This window comes from Rhinatrema bivittatum, chromosome 9 (genome assembly GCF_901001135.1).
Source record: "Rhinatrema bivittatum chromosome 9, aRhiBiv1.1, whole genome shotgun sequence".
Lineage (NCBI taxonomy): Eukaryota > Metazoa > Chordata > Amphibia > Gymnophiona > Rhinatrematidae > Rhinatrema > Rhinatrema bivittatum.
In genome coordinates this window covers 188,393,894-188,414,570 of record NC_042623.1, presented here as the reverse complement: position 1 = coordinate 188,414,570, position 20,677 = coordinate 188,393,894, and the positions used below count along the sequence as shown (strand labels likewise).

Genomic DNA, 20,677 nt, shown 5'->3' with positions numbered 1-20,677 from the left:
CACCATCGATCTTTCTCTTTCTTTGCATGACCATATCAGAACTGTCACCCAATCGTCATTTCACAAACTACATTTACTCTGTCACCTTAAACCTCTTTCTGAACACATCGACTTTTGTTTGTTCTAATATGAATCCTATTCTCCAGCATAGATTACTGTAATTCCCTAACAGGTCTCTCAATATACATTTATTTATTTTAAAGTGTTTTCGTACCGCTTTTACAAAGTTTAGTCAAAACGGTTTACATAAATATAAATCATAGAATAAAATAAAGTAATAACTAAAAATTTACATAAATCTCATACAATAAAAATTAATAATTTATCAAAAAAACTAAACATATCAAAAACAATAACCAATGATTAAATCAAACATACCAAAACAATAATCAGGTGTCATCTTGTAGCCACTGCAAATGTCAGGGGAAAAGGAATGTCTGTATATAAAAATAATATTAATAATAATAATAATAGGGAAGGTATTTTTTTTCCCAAAGTATACGTGAGGATTAATGGGAGGGGAATTTCCAAGTTGTATATATGAAGAAATTAGTGTTTGGTAGATGTAATTTTGAAGGCATTCTGAAACAAATATGTTTTTAAGGATTTCTTGAATTGTTTTCAGTATGATAGTAATCGTAGTGAGTTGGGTAGTGCATTCCAAAGGGTGGGGTCTGCTACTGTAGGCCCTTTTCCTTGTAATGTACTTTACAGATTATACAGAATACCGCATCAAGACTTTTAACCAGTACTCCCATCCATAATCATATTACTCCTGTTCTTGAATCATTACACAATATCATACCATATATAATATAAACTTGACATGATCAAACACACAACCATTCATAACATCCATTTCCCCTGGATCTCCTCTATACTAAAAATCCACACCCCTTCCTGGTCCCTTAGATCAGCAAGCCAAACGTTGCTTGATGTTCCCTCCCCAAAACTAACCCATCTCAATGAAACTAGAGAGCGTGCCTTCTTTTCAGCAGGTCCTCTCTTACGGATCAGCTTACCAAAAGAAATAAGATGCCTTCACGAAAGAATCTTTTTTTTTTAAAAAAAAGCACTAAAGACCCATCTTTTCAAAAAGGCATTCCCAAACTTAACCAACAATCTACAGTCCCCTGGCATCCCTATCCTCGAGCGATATGCATGCAGTCCCTCCACTCCTTCCTCCAAGGGTCTTCCCATGTGGCAGAGGTATTAGCTATGTGCCTAATCAGTTATTTTAACTTTTTGATTTTGTTATGTTTTTTTTTCAATTGTGTTTTTATTGTACCCCGCCCTGAGCAAAGGAAGGGCAGGTAACAAATGCTTCTAAATAAATAAATAAAGGTGCCCAAGGAAACTAGCTTTTTTTTTTTTTTTTAAGAAACTTGTTCAAGGCTCTTAGATCTAAAATGGGACAGAGGTCCTCCTGTTCTCTTTGGAATCAGGAAGTACTTGGAGTAGAAGCCCCGTCCTCTTTGCACTGGTGGTTTGGGCTCAACCCTTCTGGTGTTAAGAGGGAGGAGAGCTCTGCTAGTACCTCCTCCTGATGCTCTACTGGACCCCAAAATAGGCACGGAGGGCAATTTGGTGGGTCGCCCAATAACTTCAATTGGTACCCCTGACAGACAATAGAGAGAACCCACTGGTCCGAGGTTATACTGGGCCACTGGTTCGCAAAGTACCACAGCCTTCCCCCGACCATGTTTCAGCATAATAAGGAGATACATGAACAAAAATGGGCTGCATGGTAAAGCTGGCAGAAAAGAGGTTTACTTACCATAAACGGTGATTTCTGTGGATAGCAGGGTGAATTAGCCATGTAATCTGGGGATCATCTTCCGGTCCTCTAGGTGGTGGAGCTCCTCAGTGCACACAGAGCTGAGCTCCATGTGCCTGCTTGCCTATATAGCCATGCAGTTCCCAGTCCACCTCAGTATGTTACCCAAACATGCATTTACACATTCATGAAACTGTCCAGGGAGGCGGGCAGAATAGTATGACTAATTCAACTTGCTATCCACAGAAAACACCGTTTACGGTAAGCAAACCTGCTCTTTTCCGCAGTTAAGCAGGGTGGAATTAGCCATCGCAGAAGACATAGGTATCGCCTGTGCTGCATATTGATATCTCATTACTCTCGACCCCCCTATAGCCATCTTGTCACGTGAGCCAAATCTGTTATCACAGGGTAGTTCATAGGCTATGCTGATGAATGGACTTGGCACAACCCGTCTTGTTGCTGCCGAGGAGGTTCCCTAAATCTTTTGTTCTTGGGGGGGGGGGGGGGGGGGAGATCACTGCCCCCGACTGATCGTTGGTAAGGGAGTCATGCACTGCAAGAGCTGCCAGAAGGGGCGCCATGGGCTGGACTTGGGCTCCTCAGCCCAACCATAAGGTCCTGAAAACAGATATGGTTAAATGCGGGCCCATGAATCTTGACCATTGGTACCCACCAGACATAGACGTGTACCTGAGCTGTGAGGTATTGGGGTACAATTTAGCTCCCATCAGGTCCTCTTGAGGCTCACAATAGGACATAGTCCTTGTGAACCGTCAAACTATTTTCCTTAGTCAGCAATCACCACTGTGTATCCCTAGCTCTTGCTGGGTTGAGTCATCAGGCCCACGCGGTTGATGTAAATACGCTTCTTCTCTTTTTCCCTTTTGTCCGGTACAGATGCAGGCAAGATTGTAGGTCCAGGAGCAGCTGTGCCCCCCTTCTTCCCCTACTACCAGTCAGAGTGGGCTAGTGGGGAATATCTCGACTTCCTGCCGAAGATGGGTCTGTTTCAGACCTTGCCCATCCTCTGATCTCTCGAGAATGAGGAAGTGCAGGGAAAAAAAGACCCATTACTCCATGAGGGATGGGAACTCCATGGCTGCAGGCCCGCTAGAGAATTTGGAGACTATGAGCCTAAGACCACCATTAGCGCCATCCTCATGCACTGGCACATATACTGTGCTGTCGGCCCGACCCTGGGTGAACTCTAGTCTAGACCGAGCTATGCCTCTGGCATTAATGACTCTTGGTTTTCTGGTTGACCTCTTGCAAATGTCAAAAATATTACCACCCTCCTCCCCCCCCAAAATGCTGCTACATTAGGAAGGGGTTATTTTCCAGGCGGCAGTGATATCCTGGCTCCAAGGTTGGCAGTATTCGCAACTTCCGAATAGAATGTATGCCAATCGTCGCTACACAGCTCCAGAGTGTGCCTCTTAACTTGACATCTCGGCCATCACCCTCCCTTGCCCCGTCTTGACAGTCCACGGCTGCCTGGGAGAAAGAGGGATGTCAGTCCCCACTGTATTGGCATTGGTAGGGCGCATCAAGATTGTGCAACACTCTGGCCTCACTTAACCGGTTCGTGGTCGCAGGGCAAAGGGCCAGGTCTGTGCAAGATGGCTTTGCCCCCTATCAACCATTGCGCATGACTGCCATTCCAAGACCCAACACTGTGGCCAGCCCCTGAGAATAGGACAACTGGTCCACCCTTGGGAGCTCGATGTGCCAGCATCAGTGAGCTCCACCTTGGTACGCGGTCTCAGCACATTGACCCTTGTACATTGATCTCCCCACCCGTAGGCAAGGGTTGAATGCCACTTTGAGGTGAAAAAAAATAAAATAGTTTTCTCTCTTCTCTTGTGCATCTTGGCACCAGCCGAGGATGTGGCAAATGCTGCCTTCCTCTTGCCCGGTTCTTCCGTGGCCCCGGCAGGCTAGCAGTTGCGACGTCTGCATCTCCTGCACGTTCTGGCTATGGCCGAGGCCCTAGAAGGGCCATCCTGAATGCACCGGCTGCCAGTATACACCACTGCATCAGACTGGATGCGCAGGTAGCAGGGTCTATGTGCCGGCCTTGGCACACTGGCGTCAAAAAGGCCAGCCTGAGCGCGCCGGCGTCAATGCATCTGTTTTGGCGATGTGCTAGCCCCAGTGCGTCGGCCTCGATGCGCTGGCGGTGTGCCGACTTCCATGCACCAATCTTGGTGCGCCAGCACCCGAAGCATCTATGGTATCCACGTCAAAATACACACCAGCCATTCAAACACGATTATTCCGTGTTGCTGGGAGGTCCTCTCCAAGCCTGTTCCCGGGTAGCCCAATCAGGGGGCCCGTGGGAGGGCTATTTCTATTCGTGTCGCTTCCCTAAGGCCTCCATCCAGGCCCGGGAGGAACCCTGGGAAATCCCATGGTCACGAACTGCTCCTTCTTGTCTCTGAGGTAGGCGGCCTGCTTCAGACACAATGGGCCTCCCAGTCCAAAGTGGATCCAGGGCCGCCCCCCAGCTGCAGTCCTACTCCCTCTGGAATGCCCGGGTCGGGAGTCTTTGAGGGAGGCGGCCAGCACCGGATACAAAGGACCTCCAGGCTGACGCGAGGCTGCAAACCCTACTCCCTGCGGAGTGCAGGGCTGGGAGGGGGGAGGAGAACAGCATCGAACCCCCCAGGGATACCTCCACCTTGACTGCAGTACTTCTTCCCTCTGCAACAGTGCAGAACCTAGAAAACAGGGGAAAAAAATGCAGAACTGAGAAAAAAGGGGAAAAAAATTTAGTAAGAGAGGAGACTCTGGTTGCACCATGCAGGCAAAGAAACAAGACTGAGGTGGACTGGAAACCACATGGCTATATAGGCAAGCAAGCACATGGAGCTCAGCTCTGTGTGCTCTAAGGAGCTCCGCCACCTAGAGGACGATCCCCAGATTACATGGATAATTCCACCCTGCTTATCTGCAGAAAAAAAGTTATTGTTGCACCAATGCCACAAAATAGCTCGCTTACAATATGCCAAACACCATCTAGAGAATCCTAAAAACTTCTGGAACAAAATAATTTAGAGTGATGCAACCTAAATTTAACTTTATAGTCACAACCATAAATGCTTTGATAAGAAGCACACCATCCCTACCATGAAGCATGGAGGTGGATCTCTGCTATTTTGGGTATGTCTGAGCTACAGTGACAGGGAATTTAGTCAAAATGGATGGCAGGATGAATGCATCATCTTAGAAAATATTGGAGGGGAATTTGCATTCATCAGCCAGGAAGCTGTGCATAGGGCACACTTGGACTATCCAACATTACAATGATCTGAAACGTAAGGCCAAGTTTACCCTCAAAGTCGCTGCAGCAGAAGAAAGTGAAGGTTCTAGAGTGGCCATCACTCAACATCACTGAGCCACTTTGGGGAGAACTCAAACATGCAGCTCTTACTGGACACCCAAAGAATTTACAGGATCTGGAGGCATTTTGCCGCGAGGAATGGGCAGCTTTACCCCATGAGAAAATAAAGGGCCTCATTCACAACTATCGCAAAAATCTGCAAGCCAACATTGATGTAAAAAGAGGGTAATATACAATATTAAGAAATAAAGGCATGTAAACTTTTAAACATGACCATCTTATTATCCCCCTTACTGCTATGGTTTGTTTAATGATTGTGCTATTCTGTGAAACACATTAAAAACAACAGACATGTTTCGTCTGATCACTCCTGTTTTCATAACCAGCTACACATCTTACAAATTCTGCCAGGGGTATGTAAACTTGTGAGCACAAATATACACACACACACACTTTGGTCTATGCAATGAGAAATAATAAAAAATAAATTCTGCAAAAACAAATATTTAGCATAACAAGACCAACTCTCTTACCAGTATTTGAAGGACTTCCAGAGAGGTCCAGTAACATTATTGATTATAGGTAGATGCGGTCTTTCCTTCAGAAACAATAAGACCATAAGGTGGTGAAGGCATGCAGTTGGCTGACTGATGAGACAGAACAAATCAAAGTGCTGCAGTGCGAACTCTGAACCTGCCACATGATGGCTAAATGGAAAAAACGAGCAATTTTTTGCTTTACAGCCATCAGTGACAGTGGTTTCATTGCCAAATGAAACTGAGCACTTCAGCATTGCATCCAGAGCTCAGCTGAGTAGAGAGGTGCTAGGAACCCACGTGATCAGCTTCAGATCGCAACACAGCCCCCAACCCTAGATAGGTAGCATTCTGCTTGCAAGGTGGGAATGAAAGAACAGCACTCTTGACCAGCCTGCTTTTCAAACGCATACTGCTAAAAGGGAATATTTACCTACAGATTGATTTTCTTATTGGAACACCAATCCCCGACACACACACACAGACCTTTGTTGTTTTATTCTGACTTATCTCCTAAAACCATGCCTTCCTGTGTACCCCCCCAGGACATGGGTACGGTCTCACACTGATGAGGTCACAGAGCTCAAGGAATCTGCAGTGCTGCCAATTGCTCTCCACATTTTGAGATGAGAGGAATCTTGTAGTATAGCACAGTATTCATTAGCTTTGCAGAGTTGTTTTTTTCTTAGCATGAAGTGCCTGTCATTCATCTATACAATTTCAATGTTTCCAATATCAATTACTGTACCAAAATAATTAGGATCACCGGTGCTTGCTCTCTCTCTCTCTCTCACTTCCTGACATTTACAATTGTCTCCCCCGACACCAAGAACAGTCACATCATAACATGCCATGCAGTATGGACATTCAGAGCTCTGAGGAACTAAGATTGCTCCCCTCCTGATACCATTTTCTCTTTCTTTCAATGCTAAGCATCAGAAAACTATTCAAATTCCCAAAAGACCTAAAAACAGAGGGTAAGGAATTTTTTTTTCCACTTCGTATTTAATAGTACTTCTCCTTTAAGAAACAAGACGCACCAAGTTAGACACTGTGAGGACACCTACAAATCTGCTTCTTCACACCCGGCTTCAAAGTTCCTCACAGTGAATAGGAAAGGATAACAGGAAGTCAAGGGGGGAGGGAGAGAGGAGAAGCCAAGAGAGGATGAGATTTGTAAGAAAAGAAAACACATTTCTAAGGACCAAACGTACCAACCTTTTCTGGTCTGCCAATACTTAACTGCAGAACTCAAGCACTCTGGGCTCACAAATCAGATTGTGAAAAGAAGATTGATTTATGTGAAAAAAAAAAAAATATTCTTCTAGGTGACTACCAGAACATAGGTTTCGTTCTCAAAGTTGCATACAGCGGATGGTCTGAAAAATATGGAGCAGGAGAAAGAGAAAAAAAAAATGCATGAATACACAGACACAGCGAGTTCCCAGCACACAGCCCTGAGGAATGCATTGTATGTCTGGTATTCCAGCAGCACTTCCTTTCCTGTTCCTCTTTTCACCGTATATGGAGCTAAAAGCACAGTACGCTGGGTCACAGAGCCCGGGCCCGGCTCTACCGTTTTGCTTTGAGTCTTTGCTGAATTTATCAAGGAACCGTGTACCAAACCAAAAAGGCTGTCCAAGCAGCAGAGGGGGGGGGGGGGGGGGGGGGGGGGGGCACCGCTGGGCATGGAGTTTCTGAATGCTGGGGAGAGGGGGAGAAGCGTGAAACACCAGTAGTAAAGTGAAAAAGTGCCCTAAAACGTCCTTCCCTTTTAGTAGAAGTCTTACACTGCCCACTATCGGTCGGGACAGTATGACCAGAAGGAGCCACTGCTGAGATGGGCGAGACATGGCTTCCCTTCCTGGTTTTTGGACACACCTCCTTAAGGAGATTGTGTTCAGTGCTGTACGGTGGTGGTGGAGAGCTCTAGACCTAGGCCCTGGAGGGTTTGGGATTCCAGAGGAGAAAAGCATTTTTTTTTTGGCTTGTTTCTTTGTGATTGCTGTGTGTTTTTTTTTGTTTGTAATGTTTTACTTTTCGGTTTCTTATTCGGTTTATATTCCTGAGTGAATCTACTGTGTTAAGGTGTTTGTTGTTCTGTACTCGTGAATATTTGCATTGTCAGCTTTTCATTTACATTACTGAAACAGCACAGCACAGAAAGGTGTGCAGGTAGGGAAGTGTGCAGAAGGTCTAAGGCTGGGGACGGATGAGCACGCCAGGAGGGTAAATGTGCTGAGCAAGTCGGATGATTTCAACCAAGGTGAGGGGATGGTGTGAAAAAGGGAGGCTATGAGGAGGAGAGAAGGCAGTAAGAGAACGAGAAGGGCCAGGGAGCAGAGAGAGAGAAGCAGGAGTCAGGTAAAGATGAGGGAAATGTGACAGAGCAGAATGAGGGGGAGGTGGGGGCAGGGAGTGAGAAGTGGTCGGTGAGAAAGGGATCCAGGGACATAGGATTGAGACAGGGCCCAGAAGCACGCAGAAGGAGAAGCTCATAAATTTGATTTGTGCTTCATGGCAGAAGAAAAGCAGCTCTTAATCCAGCAAGTTTGTGAGCAATATAGCATCCTCCATGGGAAGACGCCAGTGACGATGTCAACAGCAGAGAAGGGCTTGATCTGGAAGAGCATGGAGAAGAATATCAGCAGTGGCCAAGAGAACTACGTTTCAAATACAAGGATGTTGGGGGCTTCTTGTGATGCACTAGAAGAAGCAGCAGCACGATTCAGGGGTTCCTGTTCTCCTTCTTAAAATTAAATATATTTTACTGAGAGTTATCAGGCCTCAAGCTTTTAAACAAAGGCCTACAGAACTGCCGAAGCAATCTATTCCAAAAATGGGCTGACCTGGAGCCTGATGCTTCGCCACAGAAGCAGGCCCGCCAATGATCCGTCCTCGAAGGAAGACTGGCAGGATACGGAGGCATCTCCTGCTACAAAGGAAACAAAGCAGGTCCTTGACCAGTTTACCAAAAAAACTGGTTAAGCGCATTGATGCCAAGGTGCACATTGTGGTGGGCAGCTGGTATCTTTGGTCCATGAGCAGGAAGGACACATGGATGGTGTGGAGACCTGTGTGAGTGATCTGGAGGATTCCTAGACTGTTTACAGCAGAAAAATCAATGGTTGGGGTGGCATTGGAGGGACCTTGACTCTCAACAGGAAGATCCTAGAAAACAGGAAAAGGAGAAAATGTCCACGTCGTGGGTCTTCCCAAAAAAAAAAACTGAGGGCAGCAGTTCTGGCAATGGCTGCCAGAACTGCTGCAAATCGAAGTGAAGGGCGGCCAACAAGTTTAACCGCACTCCCTCATACAGTAGCTCCAGTTCCTGGTCCTAATGCAGGCTAAGGTGCTTAAACTACATCATTTTGGCAACAAACACCAAGTAATGGAAGCTGCGTGCTACAAAGGAGAGTTGAAATGTTGCTCAAATAAAATTTTCCAAGATCTCTCACCTGCACTTAAAAAATCACCAAAGTTTTGTCAAGGCCAAACGCCAGCTTATAGCGAAAGGTTTCAAGTGCAAGATGCCTTACCGAGCTCATCTTAAAGTCTTTAATACTGGCAAGCCAATAGGTTTTTGGGGACCCGGATGTTGCCTGTAAATTTGTGGCAGACATGGCTCCTGGGCCCTCTACTGAAGCAGCAGCGGGAGAATGCTAGATCTAAGTGAAAAGTTGCTAGATATGTGGGGGAGTGAAAGCGGCTCCCTTTTTGGCTTTTATTTTAATTTCGATCCCTTGCCTCTTTTATTACCTTTTGAAAAGCTATTATTTTAAATGTATTTTTTTCTCTGTTTTATGTCTGGCTGCAGTCAGTTCCGTTAACTTTTCAATTATTTTGCACGCGGCCTTGGATGATAATCCTTTCGACAGGAGGGGGGGACAGAAGGGGGGAAACCCTTGTTTATTCAAATCTGAACTCTATATATATTATTCAGTCTCGAGGACTGAGAGAGCAGAACCTTTTAATACATTCATCAGCAGGAATGAATTCAGAAGTCTTCAGTCATTAGTCCGTTTAGCACGGGACAACTTATTGCCACCGGGCCGCATAACAACCACCTGGAAGCTCACAGTTTTGGGGGGTTTTTTTATGTTCAACAATCTACTCAAAGGATACAACAACTTAATTACGATCTCTCAAGAACTGATCGTGGACATTATTTTGTTATTTTTTTGTGTGGTGTTTTGTTGCATCACATTCAGCCTAATTAGGAGAGGCTTTTTTTTCTGCTCGAGGCTAGTATGTAAATCCGGAGGTTGGGAGCTGCAGATGCCGGGAAATTCATTCAGCTATTTTGAGAAAGAACTACACCCCCCCCCCCACCCCCCCGGTTAAGCCTTTCTCGGGGGTTGTATGGGAGGAGAAGGGTTTTTGTGTCAAATGATTTGTGATAGTTATGCTAGAGGGGTGTGGGGGATTAAGGTTGGGGAGTCTGTTGGGACAGTACAGATTTTTGGGAGGAGGGTTTAGTGGGGTTTTTGGAGGGCAAGAAAAAACTCAGGATGCAGACGATGGTTGGGCTTATTTTATATACAATGCAGGCAATGTGCTCCTTTCCGTTAAGCATTTTAGAGCGACGGCAAAATTACAGATCCATATATACAGTTTTGAAAAAGAATGGCTAGGTCTTATCTAAATACCTTATCCATGAATGTGAGGGGAATATCTACCCCAATTAAACGTGCAAGGCTTCTATAATTTTGCAGATCCCATCGCTCCCACACCGTTTTCTTACAAGAAATGCATTTGTCCCAAGTTAAGTATGAAAAATTAAGCTGATGTGGGAAAATATTTTTTCACCTCCTACAATACAAGAAGTAGGGGTGCCTGTATTTTCATACACAAGGCGTCTAGGTCCTTTATAGTCCCAGAAGGTCAATCTATTATATTATAGAATACCTTGGATGGGAAACCTCCAACTTATTCTTGGGATAAGCAGCTTGGAATCTCCCTACCCCTTGGGATCCTGCCAGGGACTTGTGACCTAGAATGGCTTCTGTTGGAAACAGGATACTGGGCTTGATGGACCTGGGGGGGGGGTCTAACCCAGTATGGCAACTTCTTATATTATGTTCTGTTTATGGCTCAAATGACCATCAAAATGAGTTTTAAAAAAAATTGTTTTACTCAATTGATCACTTTTGATACACAATTTTTGATTTATTTTTTTTTTGGCGGGGGTGGGGGGGGGGGAATAGTAATATATGTCTGAATAACCAGAAAATCAGACTGGGGCACTCCCTCCACAATGTTGTCATGCCAGGGATATTCAGTGTTATGCAGTCCATTAATCTGCGGGATGTGTGGAGAGCGCAAACATTCCTAGTGGGCGAGACTACACATCACTCACTTTGTCTCAAATCCTATAGTAGAATCAATTATTTTTTATAAAGTGACTTGGCAATGACAAAGGTCAAAGATATCTTACCCATTTATTTGTCCAACCACCATCCAATAACTTTAACCCTGGATTTAACGGACTTTGGGTCAGCTGGCAGTCTGTGGAAGCTAAATTTATTTCACTTAAAACTTCCAAATTTGAAAATATGGTACAGGAGGCTATCAAAGAATTTAGGGATATTTACTCATCTGAGGAATATAATCCAGTCCTTAAATGGGAGACACTAAAGGTGGTTATTACAGGCAAGATAATAGCCCTCACAAGCTACTATAATAAGCAGAGATAACATAAACAGATGGCATAAATTTCCACTATCAGTAATTTGGAGCAGCAGCATAAAGGAGACGCATCTGACCGGTCCTATAGGGACTTGAAAAAAAACCCAAGAGAAATGTTGCATCAACTACAATCTGACCAAACTGAAAAATCTCTCCACTTTACTAAACAGAAGTATTACAAGAATGGAAACTGAGTGCAGTAAGAGAACATTGGAAGGGCGTTATGCAGCGTTCAATATATTGCAGGAGTCCTGCATCACTATCCATCCGAAATAAATAGGGAATTCACTACTTATCACAAAAACTTGTTCAAATCTTATGATGAGGGTCAGAAGTTACAATATACCTAGACGGTATCCAGTTACCTAAAGTACCTCAGGAATTTCAGGAGAAACGTAGTGCTCTCATTACTGTGCTGGAGCTTAATAGAGCTTTGAGTGAGCTAGAATCACAAAAGAGTCCAGGGTCCAATGGCTTCCAATTGGAGAATTAAACACATTTTAGGGTAGAATATATACCTTTATTCTGCAATTTATTTAATTATTTGTGAGGGCCAGGATTACATGCTGGTACCCAACTTCAGGCAGTTATACAGAAAGGAAGAACAGCTAGTGAGGTCCTATCATCCGGTATCTTTAATAAATACAGATATCAAGCTACTGGCAAAAGTGTTTCAGTTGTGCCTGGAGGGGATAAAGCCTTAATTGATTCATCCAGACCAAATAATACTCAGAGATTCCTAAAGTTAATACATTTAGCTAGATCGGAAAAAAAAAATCCCTGGAGTAGCAATTTCATTAGATGCAGAGAAAGCATTTGATCACTTATCTTGATCATTTATGTTGGCCGCACTTAAGAGCGTATGATTTCCCACCAGATTTTATTGACTGGATACAATTTTTATACACAAACCTTGCTACTCAAGTGGTGACCAATGGTATTCTGTACCTCTTTTTTAATATTCAGAGGGGAACACGACAAGGGTACCCTCTGTCCCCTCTACTGTTTAATCTGGCTTTGGAACGTTTAGCAGCTTATATTCGCGAGACAAAGGAGGTTAAGGGCTTTACATTTCAAGAATCTTGCCATAAGCTAACGATGTATGCAGACGATATGTTGCCCATCTCAAGGGTCAGATCTCCTCCTTTATATGGAAATATAAAATAACTCATTAAATATGCCAATTTATTACTCCCCAAAGATAGCGGCGGATTTGAATTACCCAATCTATATTAACACCTTGCAGCCCATCTTATATGTCTGTGAGGCTGGATAAGGGTAGACATAGCAAGAGAATGGCACGCTCTAGAAACTGTGCAAGCTGGAGGACATAGTTTAGTGGCACTGTTACAATACTCTTCCAGTAGTCCAAGGGCAAAAACAGACAGAACCATTCCCCTTTTGGCACATACTTTGAAAATTTGGCATCTGTTGCAGGAGATACAAGGATTCTCTACAGAACATTATTCCCCCCCATTTCCTCACTGGTGGCAAACCCTTAGCTTTCCCAGGTAACTTTTTCCACACACATCTCACATTGGTATCAAGTAGGTCTATGATCTCTGGGTCAGATTTGGAAGGGCGAGACATTTAAAACCTTTTCTTTGGAGGAGAAATTTCACATCTCAACTCATATACAATACATTTATTTACAACTGAAGAAAGAAATTTTCAAGAACCCCCATGAAACATACTTGTTTAAGAAGTAAAAGGGGTATGGAAAATCAATTACACAAACTATGCAGGCTTCTAAATTAATTACCAAAATGTACCAATGGCTTACTTTCGGGGATGGTGAGGAATCTACCAGAGCTGCTTTGATTGCGAAATGGAATGAAGAACTTGGGTTTTAATTTAGATGATGCAGGCTGGCAAGTAAATTGGGGTTCTATTTTTAAATTATTTATTTGTAATTAAAAAACAAAACAAAACAGGAATTGATGATTAAATTATTGCACCATACATATCGTCATCCTATATATTTCTCTAGGTTTAGTGACTCGAGACCAAGGTGCTGGTGGGGAAGTGGCAAAGACAGCAGCTATATACATGTGGTGGAGGGGCAGAGAGATGGAAGGTTTCTGGGATGAATTACAAGAAATTACAATGGCTATGGTGGGTTCCGATATCGCTTTATCTTCCCAGCTGTGCTTGCTAATTAGCTGAGAAGAACAGGACTTGTCTAATAAAGATAAGAGAGATTGTTTTCACATTTGTTACAAGCTGGACGATTAATAGCAGCATATTTTTGGAAAACAACCCCACAGATTTCTTTTTGGTGAGAAGTAAACCTGAAGTGTATAAAAATATATGGGGGATATTTTGGAAATGACATGACCAAAATGTATAGAGGTTTTTTTTTTCTCTCTCTCTCTCTCAGTTTTTGATGGAGTATGATGGGGCAGTGATAATTATATATGCTAACTCACCCTTTGCTACTGGATGGGTTATAGGGTTGGCTAAGCCTTGTTTGTTAAACTGCATGTTTTGTATACCAATTGCCTTACTTTGATATTATTGCTATATTGAATGACCATGTCTGTTGTCCTAACATGTTAAATAAAAAGTTAAAAAAAAAATAATACAAGGATGATAAGTTACAGCAATCCGAGAGACAGGAGAGAAGGTCCACTGTGCAGCCTTCAGCTGATACCACTGGGACATAAAGGTATGATCTGACAACCAAATTTCACTTTGCACGTGTCTTCAATGGGGCATAATTCTTAGGTATGTCACTGAGGTAGACATGGCTCATACCTCATGATACTTGACAGAGTCTATGATCTGGAGGCCAGCCAAATGTGTGCAATACAGTCAGCTAGTCAGTTGGACATCATACATTTGGCAACAGCTACTCCCAGACCATTAGGATCGTAATAGATTAAAATTTGAGAAGTCTGACAATGTGGTTGAGTTCTCTTCAAACATAGTCTAGTGAATGGAAGGTTTTCTCCCCTTTATGCACATTTGATCTTGGAAAGAAACCAGGCGAAACAATAGCTTGATTCAAATGAAATGTCGAAACCAGTTTTGGCAAAAACTTAAGGAGAGTGCAGATACCCCCTGTTGTGAAAAATCTAAAGTTACAGAAAGTAATGAATCAATGCTTGTAGCTTGCTGACTCTTCTAATCGAAGTGACGGTGACTAGGAATACCACTTTCCAGTAAGAAACTTTAAAGAAGTTGACTGCAACAGCTCATAGGGAGGCTTCCTCAATTGCGCCAGGATGACACTGAGATCCCATTACACCAGTGGCTTCACAACAGATTTCATATGCCACAAATTCTTCATGAAAATCAGTATCAGAAAGATGAAGATTGGCTTTCTATCCACCTGAAGATGGTAAGCAGAAATGACAGAGATGTACTTTGGCCATTGACATACTAAAGCCTGAAGAGGAGAGGGAGAACAAGTACTGAAACGTATCTTTTGGAGCACAGGCTCTGACAAAAAAGGAATGCTTTCTCCTCCAATGAATCTATCCCTGCCCCTATGAATCTCTGGGAAGGGACAAGGTTCAACTTGGGAAAATTGATTATGAACCTTAGTGACTGAAGAAGCTGGCTTGTCTCCTGCAGAAGTTCAACCTCCTGCTTGAGAAGGTCCCATCACCAGTCAGTTGTCCAGGTAGGGAAAGACACACGGTGTGCAGCCACTACTGCTAGTTTATTTTAGTTTTAAAAAGTTTATGTTTGTAACTTTGTTAACTGATTTGAACTCAACCAAAACGTATATAATTTTTTTAAAATAAAAATAAATAAATAAAATAGGCATTTCGTGAAGACCCTAGGGCCGTTGAGACCTCAAATGGGCGAACCTTGTATTCCTAGGGAGAAGAACCTACCATGAACCAGAGGTATTTCCAGTGAGATGGATAAACAGAAATGTGTGTATATGCATATTTAGATCCGGGGTGCGCATGCACTCTCCTTCTTGGATAAAGGGTAGGGTGGTGTTGATAGCGTTCACTTTGAACTTCTGAAACAGGCATGTGTTCAGTCTTTGTAAATCCTGGATCAGTCTCAATCCCTTTGACTTCTTGAGGATAAGGAAATAGCGGAAGCAGAATTCCTTGGTCTTTGGGAGGCACATGTTCTATCACCCAGTAGCTGAGAAGCAACTCCATCTCGAGACTGATCCGGATTGAAGGCTAAAGGATGGAAGAAGCGTAAACAGTAACCATAGTTCACAGAACTACAGAGATGGGTCCATTTGGCATTGTCTGATGTCGTCACCCCACATTTCATGGCTAATTCAGCCCTGCTTGTCAATGAAGAACGATAGTAGCCTTTTAAAGACAACGTGGTAACTAAATGTCTTGTACCAGTTACATATTTCTGATTAAAAATACTCTTCCGCAAAAATAAGAATACATTAGGTCCTATGGGTTTCAATGGAACTTTGAAACTTGTCTATAATACGTCCTTCAAAACCTATTTAGTACCTTATCAGAATTAGAAGTTACAACTTCTAGTTAAGCTTCAAATCGCTTAGCCTCTTGCCCTAGTTTGTATCAGTACAAGCTGATTTCATGTGTGTTACAAGCTGCAAATTTTGCACACAACCTGCATAATTGCATTACGACACATCATTCCTAAAGCAGTAGTGCAATCTATAGATTCAGGTAACTTTATTGGCATGATAACTGTACATATTGGGGCGGATTTTAAATGCCCGGATTTACGCGCGTAGGGCCCTCACGCGCCTATTTTGCATAGGCCGACAGCGCGCGCAGAGCCCCGGGACGCACGTAAGTCCCGGGGTTTTTTTTAAAGGGGCTGTAGGGGGCGTGTCGGGGGCGTGGCCGAACGATGCGGCGTTTCGGGGGCGTGACGCGGGCGTGGTTTCGGCCCGGGGGCGTTCCGGGGGCGTGGCTGCGGCCTCCGGACCAGCCCCCGGGACCGGAACACGGAGCGGGGCAGCCGGCCGACGGGCGCAGATTTACGTCTGCTTTTCGCAGGCGTAAATCGTCAAATAAAGGTAAGGGGGGGTTTAGATAGGGCCGGGGGATGGGTTAGGTAGGGGAAGGGCGAAGGAAAGTTCCCTCCGAGGCCTCTCCGAAATCAAAGCGGCCTCGGAGGGAACAGGCAGCGCGCGCTGGGCTTGGCGCGCGCAGGTTGCACAAATGCGCACCCCCTTGCGCGCGCCGACCCCGGATTTTATAAGATACGCGCGTATCTTATAAAATCCAGCGTACTTTTGTTTGCGCCTGGTGCGCAAACAAAAGTACGCGATCGCGCAATTTTTTAAAATCTACCATCTTATATATATATATATATATATATATATATATAACCAAAAATTTGGCAATATAATCTCCCCTAGTGCTGAGGCTTATATACCAACAAACTCCCCAACAGACTGCTGTCAGGGTAAAAAGCACTATTATAATATGTAATAAAGCATTTCAAAAAATGTGGTTATTTTTGAAAGTATAAAATGTATTAATAACTTCAACCAAATCACCAATGATGTGTATGAATAAATGTATTACAAACCATGAAATATAACATACATACTAAAATCCTCACCAAACCCCTTCATTTTGACCCTCCATCCTCTTCTAATATTACCCTCAATCTGTCCCTGATCAACTAAATATTCCCTCCTCTCATCGACGTTATAACAGGTCTATGTTAAAGCAATACACAACTTAGTACTTCAACTATCTTAAATCTCGTGTCTTCAATCGCATTCCTTAGTTCACACATTGATCAACTACTAGTGGTGTATGTCCTTTAGATGTCTTTACATCCCATCCCGACAAGGTCCTCGTTTCGCCAAGATTGGCTTCTTCAGGGGAATACTTTAATTATGACCAAACGTCAATGGAAACGAATAACTTCCATCACTTATATCTGAAAACACAAAACTCACATGAGGTCAAACTAGACTTCCCCTCTAGTGCCTTAAATTTTTATAATTAATCACATGCATCCCAATGATAATTCCCAACCCACCTATCAACCTTTTCATGTAAAAAACCTCTATTAAATAAATTATACCATTTAAGTTTGCAAAAAACCTTACCCTGAATCCCGCTCCTACCTGCACTCTAAGCGGAGTGGATACAGGAAAATACACATCCAATTCACTCCGGCTCAATGGCTCCTACGTTTTATGTGTAAATTCTCCCGAATATGAATGTGAACCTATATTAATTCAAAAAAATGAAGATTTATCCATGCTTCAAAGTTCCATATAAAAAATGAAGCTTGTATATTATTATTTCAGAATGTACGTTAACCCAATGTTTTTTTTCAGTCTAGTATTGTCTTATGATTTAGCCACTGAGACACCCCTATGTTGTTACCTCTATGCCACCTCTTCACTCCGTCCGCACATGCTTCCGATCATTAACTCTCCTCCCCCGGTTTCAAATTTGTATCACCACACCTACAAAAACCACAGAGAGTCAACCCGCACTCCTCCTAATATCATATTAAGCTTACCATCCCCCAAATACTCTGCTGACCCACAAATGAACCTCATAGGATACCTTATTTGAGAAAAAAACCGCTGTATTCAAAATGGAGTCACCACTCCCTCGATCTTGGCAAACTTTCAACCAGTACAGCGTTCAACCGTACCGGTATCAGTTCCTTATCTTCTCAAATTAGTTCAAACAGCTGTTCCAAAGTCCCTCTACCTCTCACATGTTTTTCCTATACAAGAGATAAACAAAAGCCACGTCTAATTCTTCACAGAAACGCTCATTTTGTTAAAAAGAGCTCCAACACTCACCTTACTCTTCAATGACCGTGCATGTCCTTCAGAAGCTCTGTTTAAAATCTCCTATCTGCTACTGCCTTTTATATGCTCCTCCTTGATGTGTACGTCACCCAATCCCGTTTCACGTTTTTATTTCCAACCAATAACATCACTTCTCCTATAATCCTTCAATCGGGGGCCCCGTCCTTATATTTCTCAGTGTTCCATTCTCAACACCTCATTCAACCTAATACCCGCTACATCCTAGATCTACTCAAAATAATTTGACAACTGCCGTATACTGGGTAGAATATGTGACTCACACATCTACATCCTAGATCTACTCAAAATATTTGGCAACTACAGTGTGACTCAAACATACCATTGAACTACTAGTTTATGATATTAAAAAGACATTCATACCTTCACCATCAGAACTATTAGTCCAATAGACATATAATCCCTTCCATCCTACAAAAACGCTTCCCACTCAATTGTCGCATTTAGTCCCTTGGGTGCCATAGTTTGCCAATAATAAATGAGCCTCTGTTCTGTTTGCCGCAGATCCTGAGAAATGTTCCCACCCCTTCTATTAGATCGTTGCTGTAAAATACAAAATTTTAATTGATCTTCAGTGTGTCCACAGTCTTGCCAATGCTTTACCAAAGGTGACTCTAATTTACCTGTGTGTATACAACTTCTATGTTGTATAATACGTGTACGGATTGGCAATTTTGTTTGACCAATGTATAGTTTCTGGCACGGGCATATGACGACATAAATAACCTTATCTGTGCTACAGTCAAAATGACGGCTTAACACCTGTTTACATGGCATAGTTGGATGCTGAAACATTCTTGTTAATATGACATGTTTACAAACAGAACATCCCTGGCATCTGAATTGCCCGGGTGCCAATTCGGAATTCTCCTGACACGAATCCGAATGCACTAATAAATCCCTTAAATTGCGTCCTCTAGTACGTGCAAATAAAGGTCTGTTCTGTAATGATTCGTGAAACGTCAAGACATGCCAATGTTGAAGTATGATCTCCTGGACCTTCTGTGTTCTTTGTGTATATGGGAGTACACACACTAATCTATTCTCTTCTTTTCGCTGCTTAATTTGCTTATCATTGGGATGCATGTGATTAATTATAAAAATTTAAGGCACTAGAGGGGAAGTCTAGTTTGACCTCATGTGAGTTTTGTGTTTTCAGATATAAGTGATGGAAGTTATTCGTTTCCATTGACGTTTGGTCATAATTAAAGTATTCCCCTGAAGAAGCCAATCTTGGCGAAACGAGGACCTTGTCGGGATGGGATGTAAAGACATCTAAAGGACATACACCACTAGTAGTTGATCAATGTGTGAACTAAGGAATGCGATTGAAGACACGAGATTGCTTTAACATAGACCTGTTATAACGTCGATGAGAGGAGGGAATATTTAGTTGATCAGGGACAGATTGAGGGTAATATTAGAAGAGGATGGAGGGTCAAAATGAAGGGGTTTGGTGAGGATTTTAGTATGTATGTTATATTTCATGGTTTGTAATACATTTATTCATACACATCATTGGTGATTTGGTTGAAGTTATTAATAAATTTTATACTTTCAAAAATAACCACATTTTTTGAAATGCTTTATTACATATTATAATAGTGCTTTTTACCCTGACAGCAGTCTGTTGGGGAGTTTGTTGGTATATATATATATATATATATACACACACTTCTGGATTTTGCAACCATTGATTCTTCTTCAAAGCTTATTGTCCACCTCCTTCTGTGTTCCTCCCTAACGTGTTTTCTTTCATTTTCACAATTTCTTTTTAACACACTACTAGAATAATGGCTACTTGGTAACAACTTCCTCCCTCCCTGTCATGTTTACTGGTATGACTTCATCCTCTCTGAACATTAGCCAAAATCCAGATTTGGAGCGATTGGACCAAAAAGCACTTAGCCAAGGTTTGGCAAGCAATCCTTGTTGCCACGGTGGGGCAATCATTCAGTGATGAAAATATGTTTATTAACAGCATAGAAACAAACTCGAAGCAACACTATAACATAGCCTAATTTTATTTTTATTTTAAAACCAGAATACATTTTGGCCATAAGATTGAAGTTTCACATAATCTCCCTTACTTACCAGCATCTCAGCCTAACAACCAACACTATGGTGTTTGCAGTAAGAAGGTGCCAGAGCCAATAATATGTTATGCTTTCCTATGCTAGGTGCATAGGATACTGAGCATGGGAGAGCCACTAATGTTAAACTGTTAGAGGGTACCTAAAATTCTCTAGTCTAACAGAGACTCCCGGTACTTTCCTCATCCATGGTTTTGTAATCTGTGTCTCCTTCCTACAGCCAAGGCACAACCACAAATCTGCACTGCTATGAGTGGCACTAGAGCGAAAAAAACAGCAGGAGGTGAAAACATTTAAAGTACTGACAGTTTCTGGGAATTTTTCACAAGTTAATGAGTAAAAATATTTTCTTCTCAAGGAGGTATAGAACTGCAGAGAACATTGTATGCCATCGGTTTTACATACTGAACTGTAACTGAAAAATGTTAACCCAAAAGGAGCTCACATCAAGCCACCAGCAGTTTT

General features: G+C 42.7%; 1 protein-coding gene across 8 annotated transcripts in view; it reads right to left on the bottom strand.

Annotated features, from left to right (window-relative positions):
• The window catches only part of LPP (LIM domain containing preferred translocation partner in lipoma), a 937,968-nt gene that overhangs the window by 763,224 nt on the left and 154,067 nt on the right, over positions 1–20,677 (bottom strand). The window contains exon 1 of one of the 8 annotated variants that reach the window (XM_029617262.1): positions 6,878–7,082. The exons of 6 other annotated variants lie outside the window; for them this stretch is intronic. The gene's annotated coding sequence lies outside the window, so the exon portion shown is untranslated. Of the gene's footprint in view, positions 1–5,656; positions 5,751–6,877; positions 7,083–20,677 lie in introns of those variants that run through there. One more of the 8 variants, XM_029617264.1, reaches the window with a different exon arrangement.